This window comes from Trichogramma pretiosum, unplaced genomic scaffold (genome assembly GCF_000599845.2).
Source record: "Trichogramma pretiosum strain Unisexual culture from Peru unplaced genomic scaffold, Tpre_2.0 scaffold11, whole genome shotgun sequence".
Lineage (NCBI taxonomy): Eukaryota > Metazoa > Arthropoda > Insecta > Hymenoptera > Trichogrammatidae > Trichogramma > Trichogramma pretiosum.
This window is the reverse complement of record NW_019641702.1, coordinates 943,166-957,837: the sequence shown is the minus strand read 5'-3', so window position 1 is coordinate 957,837 and position 14,672 is coordinate 943,166. Positions and strand designations below refer to the sequence as shown.

At 43.4% G+C, this 14,672-nt stretch overlaps 1 protein-coding gene across 1 annotated transcript in view; it reads left to right on the top strand.

The window, feature by feature from the left end:
* Positions 1-1,212: 1,212 nt before the first annotated feature.
* Positions 1,213-14,672, top strand: part of LOC111694436 — a 131,129-nt gene continuing 117,669 nt past the window's right edge. The window contains exon 1 of the mRNA XM_023462632.1: positions 1,213-2,085. The gene's annotated coding sequence lies outside the window, so the exon portion shown is untranslated. The remainder of the gene's footprint in view (positions 2,086-14,672) is intronic.

The window sequence follows — 14,672 nt, the reverse complement described above, 5'->3', positions numbered from 1 at the left end:
CGCGTACGTAATCCCCGAAATTCGTCAAAACTGCCATATACATATTCATCTATACGTACATACGCACTAACTGTCAGTTGAACTTGGCGTATGTATGTTATATGTGTAGGCTCGGGATTGATGTGTCTCTTTAGAATATTGGCCTATATATCGCGTACACAGTGCGTATTATGATGTGCGCGATATACATAAACCGCGCGTATACACACAGAAAACCGCGTTAAACGTATATAACCAATCCTATATTAGAGGCGACATGCAGCTAATCGGCTTATACAGACACTCAAATGTACCGTTACGCGCCTATTTTTGCGTTCGACGTTTGCCCTCCCCCTTCCCGCCGAAATTGGACATTGATTTTTTTTTCACAGCCTCGAATACACGCCGTTCTAACCCCGACGTTATTATCCATTAATTTCGAATGATGGATCGTTGAACTCCGGAGTCGTCGATCGTCATCTGTATATGACACGAGCTACACAAAACGTTATAGCGTTTGTATCGAGCCGTTGGCAATGAAGAAGGAAAACAACAAACCTGACGCGACGTCTCTGTCCCTATATGTAACGTAAAAGATCATCGTCCTCTGCATATTGGCGCCACGCATAAGCAAACGCACAATAGAACAAGTATATAAAGATGAGAGGCGATCGACTGCTGCATATCGCGCAGGAAAATGATACAGATATAGTTATATAATTCTAAAGTAGACATGTGCGCTGCCGTAGCCCGCTTTATACACTCTGTTTTTATATATCTTCTTTTGGCGCGCACGCGCCTTGACATAATACGGTGTATGCACTGCTGGTGCAGCAGCAGCAGCAGCAGCAGCGCAGCATCTCTCCCCAGCAGCAGCAGCAGCAGCGGCAGCGACGGCAGCGGCGGTGGCAGCAGCGCAGAGTGTTCGGCACGCGCCGCACACGGACGATAGGTATAAACTATAAACTGCAAAGGTATAACTATAGATATATTTGCGCACGGTATAAGCCGCTATAGGTAGACTCCGAAGTTGGCAACGGGGAAGGGAGAGGCGCGCGCGACTACTGCTGCTGCTGCTGTGTAGCAGCCACCTATACTACGCAGCTATATCTATACTGTGCGTGCGCGAATGTGTTGTACGGTGGCGGCGGCGGCAGCGGCATGTAACCCGCGCGCGAAACTCGGCGGTTCAACCGGACAGTCAGTCGGCACGCAGCCGTCGTGTGGCAAACGTCGCCCCCTACGTCACGTACACCGTAACACACACGCACACACGCGTATTATACCGTGTATATTTAAACGCATGTAATAACTGCCGAGAGTCATCTCGCGCGCGCGACAAGACGTTTGTTTGTATACACACAAACACTGCAACGGTGTTGTCCCGCGAGTAAGTAAACAGTGTCGCGTCGTTTTTCCAATTATTCTTCGGTCGTCAATTATTTTTTGTGTGAATTTTGTTTTTTTCTGTTGGATGCTGTCCTCGCCTCTCCAAGAGTAAAATCGAGAGGAAGTTTGAGAGACGGCACACCGTGCACTGGGTGTGTCTCGCAAGCCGAGTTGTCGTTGTGCTTTCGTTAACAATTTTTTCGGTCCTAGCTGACAGTGACAGACTGTGCATCGTTGACATCAATGACACAGTTCTCCGGTGCTTGCGCGCGTGTGTGTTTCTGTGCAGCTTCTTGTGCAGCTCTGAATAATTGATAAATATAGCCCGGCTACCGGCACGACTACTCACAGTGTGCGTGTGCATACGCATAAAACACAGTCGGAGCAGTAGAGTCGAGTGATAAAGAGCCAGTTCTATTCGTCCTGTGTCGCGGCGGCTATATGCAACAGTGTGTTTATCATTACATGTGTGGTATTACAGTAACAGTGCAGTGATACGGTTGCAGTAAATCGCACACGTATATATACGTATATACGTATGTATCGTTCGCAAGTGGATAATAGGCAGCCAGTGTGTCGAGGCACGTATTTAGCAGCGGCGGCGCAGCATCACGTCTTGCACACGAGAGTGCATTGTGCCCAGCGCTTGGACCAACAGTAGCCTCCCGTGTTGTAACGTACGACGATTTCGAACGCAGAAATTATAAAGAGAGACAAGTAAGTTCGACTTATGGATGTTAATTTATGTATGTGCCGTGTGCGCCAATACATATTAGACTCATTAAGACGTTATTTGAGCTCGTGGTATTATAACAGGCACACGAATCGTTGGTGAGGTCAGCGAATGTCTCGACTTGATATTTCAAACGCGGCTCACGTGCTTTTATTTCGGAACGGGTCAGTTCGGTAGTCGGCGAGACGACGGCCGGCGCTGATAACATTCAACTTCTAATGCCGCGTGCTCTCGTCGTCTCAAAAACGTCTTTGTCCGCGCCTCGTTCATATATGTGAATACTCGTTTTTTTATTCTGCCACTCGTTTTTCTCACCATCTCGTTTATCTTCTCGCGTCCGCGCGCAAAAGTTCCACGAGTCCGTTGATAGTTTCGTTCTACTTGTTGTGCGTGCATACGCAGCATTGCTACATGCACTCGCGTTAACAGAATTTGGACCATTGTGGTGAAAACGTTGCATACATCGCGTAATACGTCATTTACTTGTACTCCAGTTGGATCATGTACGCGATACAGACGCATAAATACACGCAACGATTTAGACGCAGGGATAAAGTTTATTCGCTCGTGCGTGTATATAACGTATTTAAAGCGTCAGACGTCTAGATGCAGTTGTGTGTGTGAATATGGACGCGAATGTGTGTTATACGTGTGTGGTTTGTCAGTTCTAATTCCCATGTATATTTCTGACAGTTTTGCATTAAGAAGCAGCATTGAACTCGCTCATTCACTCTCTCTATATATCTCGACGTCGTTGTTGTTGTCGCTGCTGCTTCTGCTGCTGCTTCGGTGTGCATTAGTTGACAATCGTCGTTATTTAATATCCTGACGGCTCGGTTATACATATCTACGCTACCGCTGCCACCACCGCACCGCATATAATATACCTAATGCTCGCTGGGGCGAACGGCTTCTTTCGATTATTTACATACATAAATAATATTTCATATATATATCGTATATACACGTGCAACCACTACGTAGTTGACGAGAGAGGGAAATAATAATAAACAAGCAGTCGCTCATTAAGTCCGTACCTTTTTCACCTGAAAATCAGGCTTGTTTACGCGAATGAAAGAAAAAAGACTTGTAATTTCTCTTTTGCTCTTTCAAAATGCCGCGGGGCAATTAAAACCGCGTATAAATATACCTATATACATAACACAACGAGAGAAGTCGCGCGAGTTATGTTTTAATCCTTAGACCGGCTTAATACCGAGCAGAGCGCTATACGCGCGGCCAAGTGTAATAACGCGAGCGTCGTCGTTTCTCGTCTTCGTGCGCTCCTTTTTCCCGAAATTCAAAGAAAAGCCTTAAAAAAGGCTTTTTTATACACGGAGGATTGCGCTGCAGCAGCAGCAGCAGCAGCAAAGGTGGATATATATTTATAGAGGTGGCGGTTGAATATCGATTGCTCGTGTAAAACTAGATATATAAGGCAAAAGTTCTCTTTCCTGGCTACCGCTGCTGCTGCGACTACACGGGATGCCAGCCAAAAAAACCCGCCCGAGTCCCGAGTATATGCGCTATAAGCGGCCGAGCCTTCCAAGTGCACATATACCTATATCGTACTTTCTGTGTACAGCTGAATTTCATCAAACGTTTCGGAGTTGTACCGGTGTGTTTGTCTCATATACGGTACCGTGAAAAATAGGGAGAAAAAAAACAGGAAAAAGTCACGGGGCGATTTCGCAAAAGTTGCTCAGTCACCTCTGCACTCTATATCTATATATTGGGGAGTGGAGCTTCGGAGCAACGAAAAGCGCCGCTGCGCTGCTGCCTAAGCGCGAGAGTGTTAATTAATTATCGATAAAATTAGGAGCTGCGAGGCTTTGCCGATAACTGCTGACATTCTTAATTAAAATTATGTACGCGATGTACGACGAGGCTGTTGGACACATTGAATGCATTTACCCCGGTACCTCCTATAGATCGGGTCGCGCGCTTTCTATATATATGCGTGTGCCGCGCGTATACACATACCCACGATGGCGAGAGCTCGTATATACATATTAATTGCCCCGTGGCATTTTATGCACTCGCGAGTTTGCGATCTCGCCGCCGCCGCACACGCGCGAGAGCTCGTGCTGTATGCGTGTGACTCAAATATAATCTGCAGTGGATCGAAAGGGATCACATTGCGTCGTCCGCTGATACGCAAGATTAATACGGCGTGAAATTTAGTTTCACGCTTATTATACACGTATACGCGCGCGCGCGCTTCAAAATCGAATTTCAATGAGGAACATTATACAGCCACGAGCGTCGCGCGCCAAACAGCAGCCTCCGTTCTGTTCGTGGTTTTTCGACGCAATTGCATAACGTCGAAGAAAAAAAAGGAGCTATGCGGACGCGCGCGCGAGAAGTTTTGAGATGAGTGACATCGATAACGCGAGCCGGACTGCGCAGTAACAGCGGGATTACACGAGACAGCAGTTTATGAAACTATTCATCTCCCGCTGGTCTCTTTTCTCTCTCGCTCTCTCTCCTCTCTCATATACATTATTGATCGTTTTAGCCGCTGGAGGCAAGTAGAGAGGCGAGACTCTTCTTCTCTTTCCTTCTCGCGCGCTACTCGCGAGACAAGCAAAATCGTCCGCGATATATTTTGCTCGATGCCGCCGCTGCCGCGCGCGCTGTCCTGCCTCCTGCAATATAGCATGCAGGCGCGCTCTTTACAAGAGAAATAAAGTCGTTTAGCTCGTGTATGTGTATGTAGTATATACGCGTGTCTGTGTGTGTGTCTTCAAGTCAGAAGTAGAAAACTTACAGTTGTTGCGGGCTATTATGAACGAAATTGCCGTTAAAAAGAAGAAGGAAAAAAAATGCGCGCGAGCTCGATAGCAGCAGCAAGCAAGCAAGAAGCGCCGGGTCCTACGGTCTTTTCCGTTGATTCATTGCTCTTGCAATTCTGTTTCTGCTGTAGCTGCTGCTGCTGCCGCTGCTATATACGTATATTATAGAAAAGATGTGTATAGCAATGACGGGGAGATGCTCCAGGACAGAGAAAGAGAGACGCAACTGCACGAGGGTATATATATTGCATATAAATAGGGCTCGTAAATGGCGCATATTACGGAATACACGAAGCGCACCGTGCGCAAACGTTTTGTTACTCTCGTCGTGCTATTCCTGCAGCTTCTCTTTCGATGTGTTTGTTTACACGTGTATATAAACGTGAGTGTGAGCGAGAGAGAGATAGAGAAAATGACAAGAGCAGCCATTGCTGTATATATATTGCGAGCGTGACGAGTATACATAAAAGTATTGATTGACTGCACGCTACAGTGCTCCGCGACGAGAGAGAGAGAATAATGACGATGATGATGCTGATTCAAGAGGCTGTGCTGTAGCACACCACCTCCGATGATGATGATCGTATTCAAGCTTTATTTTCGTTTCGAGTGTATTATATGTTTTAATTTTCATTGAATTTTGGGATTACTTACTGTGTGTTGTAATGAAAGTTATTTGAAGAGAATGGAAAAAAAAAACAAAACAAACAAACAAACTAACAAGTATACCAGGAATATTTTTTATCAGTTGCTCGTAGCACAGTGTAGTCAAGTGTTCTTGTTCTTCCTACTTGCACCTACAGACATGTGACGTTATGCCCCATTCATTAAAATAATATCAAACGACAAATGGCGTCGTTTTTCCACTATCACATATGGCCTTTTTTCTTCTCGCTATCTGCTGCATATTACTTTTCCCGAATCGTAACAATAACTCTCGCGCTCGAGCGTTAACAAAAAAAAAATGAATAAACGACCGAAAAAAAAGGTGTCATTTAGGCGGAATCGATTTGTTGACTTTTCTCACGAGCGTTTTATTTTCTACGAAATATGTGCGTGAAGTGGATTGATTCGCGAAGTAAAGAAATGACGAAGCGAAGAGAATTAATTCATGTCGCTCGTATCCATGGACGAATCGTCCATTTGTGCGTTTTATATATGCCGTGGTGGATGTGTAACACGAACACGTAGAGAGCGATAAGTTGCCCGCGCGTCCTATAGATATATATCCATTTCCACAGGGCAAGAAGCGCTGTGGCGGCCGCCGCCGCCGCTCTGTTGCTGGCATTTGTATCGAATTCGCCTCTCTATCTTCGTGCTGATACGGAGGGTGTGCTAGCGAGAGTCTATGACTCGAGTGAAATATATCAGAGCTGTTTACGTGATACTCGAGGAGCCTTGGCAAGGCATGCGCAAGAGAGAAAAAAAAGGACGACGAGGAGCGAGGCAGTAAGAGAACCAAAAGAGAGCGAGAGAGAAAGAGGAAAAAGTTTTTTGGCCATAATGTCTGACTGAGATAGCGTGAAATTGTCTGCTATGTGACGAAGGTGCTACCGACGCCGCCGTCGAGCTGCTAGCTCGAGAGTTAGGTAATATATTCGCCTGCAGATGAAATGGTACTTTTGATTAAATTCATCAGGGAGCGGAAATTTTTATTTTTCCAGACATCGGATTTCCATTGACACTTACACAATCACATTATTACGTCGCCGCGCAGTTTGAGATCTTTATAATTCATACGGACAATTAATTGTCCCAGATAGCAATAATAAGAATTCAATGGGTCGTTAAATTAAATTTCTGCAGTTATATATCTCTAAAACGCGCGTCAATCGACGCTATTATCAGAACTTTCTATGTTTACGTACAGTAATATATATAGCATAGATCGCGCGGTGGCGGCCGTCTTGAAACTTATGTACGCCAATCTTCGTCGCGTGGCGGAAATTGAATTTCAACCGAATTACCATGACTTCCTTGAATATATGTACTTGGATTGATTCGCGCGCATATTTTTCTGGGAGTTTGAGCAATTTACAACAATCATCACGGCTGTTTGTACTATTATACACGTGTATTACGTTCAATCGTTTTTGCCCTGAACAAATTAGAAACGAAGAAGCTGCTGCTGCTATCGGAAAAAATTGATGATGCGGTCGAGGAAGGAAACAAAAAAATCACGTAATAAATTCAATGAGAATAGGTAAAGATGCGACGGAAGCCACCACGCGATACGATATATGCGTCCCCCGAAGAGTGTATTTACCACTCGTTGCGCAACCTCCGACAGATATACAGACACGCGACACAAAGGAATCTGCGGATGACTCTCGACCGTGTATATGACCGACTCTTTATGAAATCATATGGCCAAAAATTTTTCCTTTTGGTATAAAAAGTTTTTTTGTTTCCGATGTCGTACATTTCCCCCAATTTTATTCGAATTTTTGGAACATTATATCACCCCTTTGAAAATTAACAAAAACTATAAATTTCGGAAATATGCCAACTGTTGACCTTTGAAAAAAAGTGATAGACAGCTCCGAAAATGTTAATAGTATTTCGGGACACGCATGACATCAAACACGAGTATTTCATGTCAGCGGAAAACACATTTTTCCACTATTCCCTTTCATAGAGAATCGGCCATATATACAGCATGCGGCAAGGGTAAATATTACATTGCGCGCTAACGCAAAGACGACGACAACAGCAGCTCGACACAACGCGAGAAACGATGACTCGATAATAGTAGGGGATCGCCCTGTCTAAGTGTGCGTGTATACGTATACATGTGCTGCACAGTGTTAAACATAAGCATTCGCGCTCACAGGGGTTGCACCAGGCAGGTCGACAGGTGGTTATAAATTCATAAAAGGCAAGAGGGATATATAGAGTGAGAGAGAGAGAGAGAGAGAGAGAGAGCGAGTCAGCCGAACGCAAATACCGCAGAATCTGTCCATAATACACGATATCCTTGTGGACTGTGTACGTATTCATTATGTGTATGTATTGCGTGCACCGCGCAGCAGCCGATCCTCGATGTGACAGTGAATACAGGCTTCGATGAACCTTCCGACGCAGACTACGACGACGACGACGACATCGAAGCGGCGACTTTATGCTTGCGTTGTCCTATGAGATGATGTCACTCAAATCTCCCTGAATACATTAAATTTACCCCAGTCTCTCGTGATGCTGCTATATGTCCTTGTTTACGCGCGTATGTGTGTTTGTGCGCGAACAAGATGCTTTGTGCGTTGGATAATATTCGATGATCGTAAATTTTTTATTAACTCAAGATACCTTGTACTGTCGTTAAAGAACATAGCTATAACCATTGAATATATGGCCGATTCTCTGTGAAATCGAATGGCCAAAAAATTTTTTTTTCTGCAAATATGAAAAACTTGCTGTTCCCGATGTCAGAAATGTCCCCAAATTTTATTAGAATTTTTGGGACCATCTATCACTCTTTTTCAGGGGCCCGAAGTTGGCCATTTTAGGGTTTTTTTGAAATTCATGAAAAATCACAAATATTAAAATAATTCCTGGAATAAAGTAGAATGATTCAAAAGTAAAAGTGCCCAGCAACTTTTTTGTTGGAAATTGTCCAAATTTTTAGAAAAAAAATATGCCAAAGTGATTGGAACAATCTAGGTAAATATAAAGCAAAAAAACTGCAAAAAAAACATAAAACAAGAAATCTACTCGAGTTCGAACCGGACTTTCATTTCCTAAACTATGTAAAAAGCTTCCCAAAGATGTCAACTACTGCCTGATAAAGTTTTGTAATGGGTCTTAAAGTTTAACTCAATGTAGACAATAATGAATGGCGAAAAACGTGCTAAAAAGGACTGAAAATGGCTGTTTTTGGTGATTTTAGGCATTTTAGGCCCATTTTTGACCTTTTTTGCACATTTTTCACCACACATTGTTGTCTACATTGAGTTAAACTTTAAGGCCCATTACAAAACTTTATCAGGCATTAGTTGACATCTTTGGGAAGCTTTTTACATAGTTTAGGAAATGAAAGTCCGGTTCGAACTCGAGTAGATTTCTTGTTTTATGTTTTTTTTGCAATTTTTTTGCTTTAGATTTACCTAGATTGTTCCAATCACTTTGGCATATTTTTTTTCTGAAAATTTGGACAATTTCCAACAAAAAAGTTGCTGGGCACTTTTACTTTTGAATCATTCTACTTTAATCCAGGAATTATTTTAATATTTGTGATTTTTCATGAATTTCAAAAAAACCCTGAAATGGCCAACTTCGGGCCCCTGAAAAAGAGTGATATATGGTCCCAAAAATTCTAATAAAATTTGGGGACATTTCTGACATCGGGAACAGCAAGTTTTTCATATTTGCAGAAAAAAAATTTTTTTGGCCATTCGATTTCACAGAGAATCGGCCATATATTATAAAATAATTGTTATAATGATTTGAAAAAAAAGATAATCCATCTACTCATTTATTGGTTCGGTTATCCTAAGCATATAGATCTTTCGAAAAAATGTAACATAAATACGCGCTTACTAATTCAAAGCCAAAAGTGTTTAATGTAAATTCAACGATGACACGTGCACGGATTTCGATTAACTGGGCTCGTGGTTTGTTGCGTGCGCGCCGTAAATGGATTAAGCGCTAGTAGAGCATACAGCACGGCCGCTCGTGGAATAGAGAAAGAAAAAAAAATCGGCTTGTAAGCCACATGCATTAACGCGAACATCGTATAGCAGCGAGAGAGGAAGTAGTATCGTACACACCGCGGCTACGCGGTTATAAATCATATAATCATTCGTTTCTCTCTCTATATCTTTGCACGCGCGAATCCGCGCGATATGATGAATTCTTTTTTTATGGCACATCCGCAACTTTACAATCGAAAAATATACGTCATTTTTTTCAATCGAACGGGCCCGGTGGTCATCCTCTCCGCGCATACCTCTCGTTCTTTAAATCGCGCGAGCCGCGCGTAATTTATACGATTTTCCGCGTAGCAAGAGCAATCTTTGCGCCGCAACCTTTTCTTACTTATATTAATCCTTCCCGCAAATAAACAGCGCAGAAATGTGTTCGCCTTTAACACCGCTTCGCCATAAGGCCATCGGCATTTATATATTTTATAGTAAATAGGATTGGAATAAATTATACAGAGTATTCAGTAAAAAATTTCTTAGGATATGCGCGCGCGGGCATAAATTCCGTTTCGATTACTGCAAATATAAGCGCGCCTCGAGAGCGACAAAAATTATTTTAAGTATTCCGCGGAAAGAGAGAAAGAGAAGACGAGCTCATAAATATATAATTCACCATAGTGTAATGTTTCACCATACGTGTACGTTGTCTTTTATACTCAGCTGGAGCTACGCAGATAAGTATTTTTTGTTGTTATTTCTGCAACGCTGAAGCAATAATGTGTAGCAATTGTCTTTGTTGATTCGCGCGTACCGCGCACCGCACGGGGGCCACCGATATCGTTCTAGCCGTTGGTCGGCAGGATAAGAGAGAAATAAAATCATAAATCTGTATTCGACCGCTTTCTCGCATTGTTCCGAGTCGATAAGGAAAAATCCTTGCAATAAAAATCGCGCTAATCCTTTGGGGTGTATCGAAATCCATGGACGCAACGCGTTTTATAGATTTATTTAATGAGAGGAGGGGATACTCGTAAATAATAAATAATTCATAAAAAAATAGTCGGACGTTGAATGACTTGAAACGCGCGTAACATAATACGACGAGTGTACAGGAAAAACGTCGCGCTTTGCGTAAAGCGATCTCTTTTTATTTTTCGCACATAGTATAAGACACACCTCGGCAGAGAGGAAAAAGTCAAGCAGAAGCACGCACGCTTCCTCGCACACAATTGACACAATCTGTATACGCTTTACGCAATAATTCCCTACGTATCCTGCTAATCTCTTTCGGCGAAGACGCAAAAGAGACGAAAAAAAACTCGATTATTCTCACGCAGCGCATGCGTGCGTGCGCGTATTTGTATTTTCTAAAATTCGACAACTCGACTGTGTGATTGGGCATATAATACAGAGCTCAGGTGTATACTCTGTGTGTTCTATATGCCAAAAAGGCAGGGATTTTAAAAGAAATCGCGCCTCGAGCCGTGGAAGAATAAGTAAAGCAAAAAAAAGTGTTGGAAGAAGCCAGCAGAGAGAAGATACGATGCGAAGACTTGATGATTACCGTTCAGCCGCCGAAAAAAGCCCACGTTTCTCATCCCGAAATTTTTTTTCCCTCTCGTGTGCTTGTGTATATGATATTATATGTGTCTCGTCGTCGTCGCTTATGTATATACCCTCTGAAACTTTTTATTTTCCCTCATATCGCGCGCGCAGGATATATATTACGATGGCGCTCGTCGACGCGAGCATCGATAATTGATTTCTCACTCTATACACAAGCGCCCTTTCGTGAGCGCGCCACTCCTGTTTTTTATTTTCCCTTTTTTTTGCGCTGTGTGTTGCCCCCCGTATCCATGTATCGCTTGGCTCTTTTTTGTGCAGATATCTCGTTCGGAGCGCCAGAAGTGGGTTTATGTACACGATGTATTATATATATCGAGATGATGCTGCTGCAGCGGAATTCGAAGACGAGGCTAAGATTATCGAGACTCGGCGCTATGCACGCGCAATAATTGCCACGCTCATAGCTTCCCCCCTCTCTGCGATCAGGTTTCGCTTGAAATGATCGAGTGTAGCGTATTATCTCGAGCTCGTTCGAGATGAGCCATTGTGTGATTTTTATTACTATTGATTTACCGATGTAGCGTAACGCACGTGTTTGTATAGTTTAATTTTCGTTAATGGCCGAGCGTGTCTGCAACAAAACACGCTGCAGCGATCGCATTCTTAAAGGAATTTCTGCGCCTCCCAAGATTTATACGGTGCCGCGCGCGCGTTGGACGCTTGCGTTGAATTCAATTAAATATCCGCTCGACTTGCGCATCGAAATTTTATTAACTCGATTCGAAAGCAATTTACAACGGACAAATTATAGGTCAATTATGAAACAAAACGTTGGCTGCATCCTCTCTTTCTCTCTCCCGCACTCGGTTCAAAGTTGAACGCATATCGACTGCGCAAATTGAAAGCGGCCAACTCCCGCACTCGCACACGTTCGAGAGCTATTAATCATCTCTCGTAAACGCGTGTAAAGCCCAAAGAGCGAACGAGAGCAGAAAAAAATGAAGAAAAAAAAAGGAGTACAGTGGGGGAAGAAAAAATCGTAAATATTTTTTTGAACTACTTGTTGGCCGATTGTTTGGCTAAGAGTGAAAAAGTCATTAGTGATATAGGGTACGTGTATTGTGTACTAAAACACACGCGCGCGTTCGCATGCATCGCAACTATACGACGAGTTTGTAAATACCGATGGACCTTTTATCACAGCCAGTGGAAAAGCTGCTGCTATACTGCTGCTAGCTCAACTCCTTGTTCGTGTTTTGGTTTGTCTTTTTTTCTCATCCTCTCTCTTTTCTGTGCGCGCGATTCAACGCGAAAAGTACTGTGCGCGCTTACAATATATATACGGCTGTATGCAAACCTTCGTTAATTTCCACGACGCAGCAATGGAAAATCCTCGCGACGCGATTGCCGTAGAGATTACCAAGATTCAAAAAGATTATACCGAGAGGGAAAAAAGGAGGAGGAGGAGTAAGAGAAGAGTGGCGGTAGCCTAGACGCAAAGCTGATTTTTGCGTTAAAGAAAACGCATTTTTTGCTTTCATGCCGAGAAGTTCACGATGAATAATCGCAAGCTCTCTCGCGGGGTGTAATATGCTTTTGGAAAAAAGCGCCATTTCACGCATGCGGTATTATGCGTCGTAATTCGACTGCTCACCGGAGTATGTAGTACACGAAAAAAAGGGCCACACAGCGCCAAATGACGCCGGGCTCTTCTCTGGGGAAATAATACGCGCGCGCGCTTGCGAGCACCAGTCGCTTCTCTTCGAGCGAGATAAAGTATCGTTGCGGTGCGCCGCGACGTCTATAAAATAAAATCTGAATTATGAACTCGTTCGCGTGTATACCTATATGTACCTATCTACTGTACGCTGGCATGAACAGTCGCATTATCGTCGCGTAAATCCAAAAGTACTCATGCTGATTGGCTGCTACTGCTGCGCATTGCTCGTTTAAAAAACGTATCATTTTTATGCTCGCGCCGAGTCTAGAACAAATAAGCTGCTGGCTTATCCGCGTGCAAAAAAACAACAACGAGAAAAAGGTGTGTCTCCCAAACTTACGTAGCGATTGTACAAGGGACGCAATCAGCATTGGAAAAAACGATATAACTATATATACCGCAGCTGGTAAAAGGATTCAATTTTCTCTCTTATGTGGCAGTAGCTCTCCTGCGCCGCTTCGTTCTCAAGCTGCGCAGTAGCGCGCTAACGAGGCCACGTGCATGGATAAGAGGTGCAAAATAGACTCCGAGAAAATATCCTTCTGAATGGGCTAAGGACGCGAGCCCGGGCCAAATTTAATTTTACGGGCACCGAAAAACGAGAATTCAGCATGCAATAGCACGAGGCTTGTCGCCACCTCCATCGTGGCTCCTCGCTAATGCTCTTTTCTCTGTGCCTCCGTGCACAGAGCGCGGGAATAATTCGCGCGCTGTTAGCGGAATTTAATACGCCATTCTTGGGTTAGTCATTTTTACGATGATTTCCAAAATTTTCTCTCTGCCACTGTGCTGCTGCTGCAGTGGCATTAGAGAATATACTTCTCTTACTTTTTTAATTTACCAAAGTTTCTTAGAAACAGAGTTAAGCTACCTCCTCGCGCTCCCACTTGGAGAAAAAAACAACAACAACAACAACAAGAGGGCCTTCTCTCTTCTCGACGACGGGCAAAACGTCCGGAATAAAGTTGTAGCGCTAGATGAGACTCCGTTTAGTTAGTGTTTATTTAAATTATGTCTGCCGCGTGCGGTAAAGCGTGCGCGTCTACGTTTTACCTTAACTCTCCTAAACTTTTATTATTCCGTCTCTGGGTGCGCTCGGCTCGCAGGATTCGCGTATGTCTTTTCCAGAGCCACCAGCTTCTTCTCTCACTCTTTCTCTGACTCTGCCTCTCTCTCTCTCTCTCTTTCTCTCTACCTTTTCTTCTTGGCTATTATCACGAGCTCGCGCACACAATAAAGTCCGTGGTGCAACGCACACTATATACGCGATACGTATAATATAATATAAATTTCTCGCTGTTTATTTCGTCTTGTGCGCATATACACTTTTGTTGTTGTTGCTGCCACGGTTTTCGCTCCTTTCCTCTTTCTTTCACCTGTACACATTTCTTGCGCTCTTGCAGCAGCACAGCAGCTTCGTTCTCGTATTTATTTGTCTTTTTTCTCTCGCGCTGTTTTATCCTTCCGACTCAGAAAGTTTCGACTTTTTTCAGAGGGTAACGGACGGAGTTAATAACAAGGTGTATCCAGCTTGTTTTTCCCATGAAACTGTGATATTATTTAAAGTTTGCCCCAGTGGTATACGCTATGCACCTTTTTTTATTTCTTAAAAAAAAAAAAAACGCGCTAAGGCATTTATCGGAGGTTTTCACTAGGCGTGTCCTAGATAATACACTATCCCTTGCAGCTCTAACCTAAAATCACCATTGATCTTGCAGAACCTGGCACGTATAATAAAGCGACCAAAACCGCCAATTTGCAATATGGCGTGTATTATGAACAACGAGGAGCAAAAAATGAAAACAAAACGCATGGGCAACAAACGATCCGCGAGCTAAAAAGCCGTTATA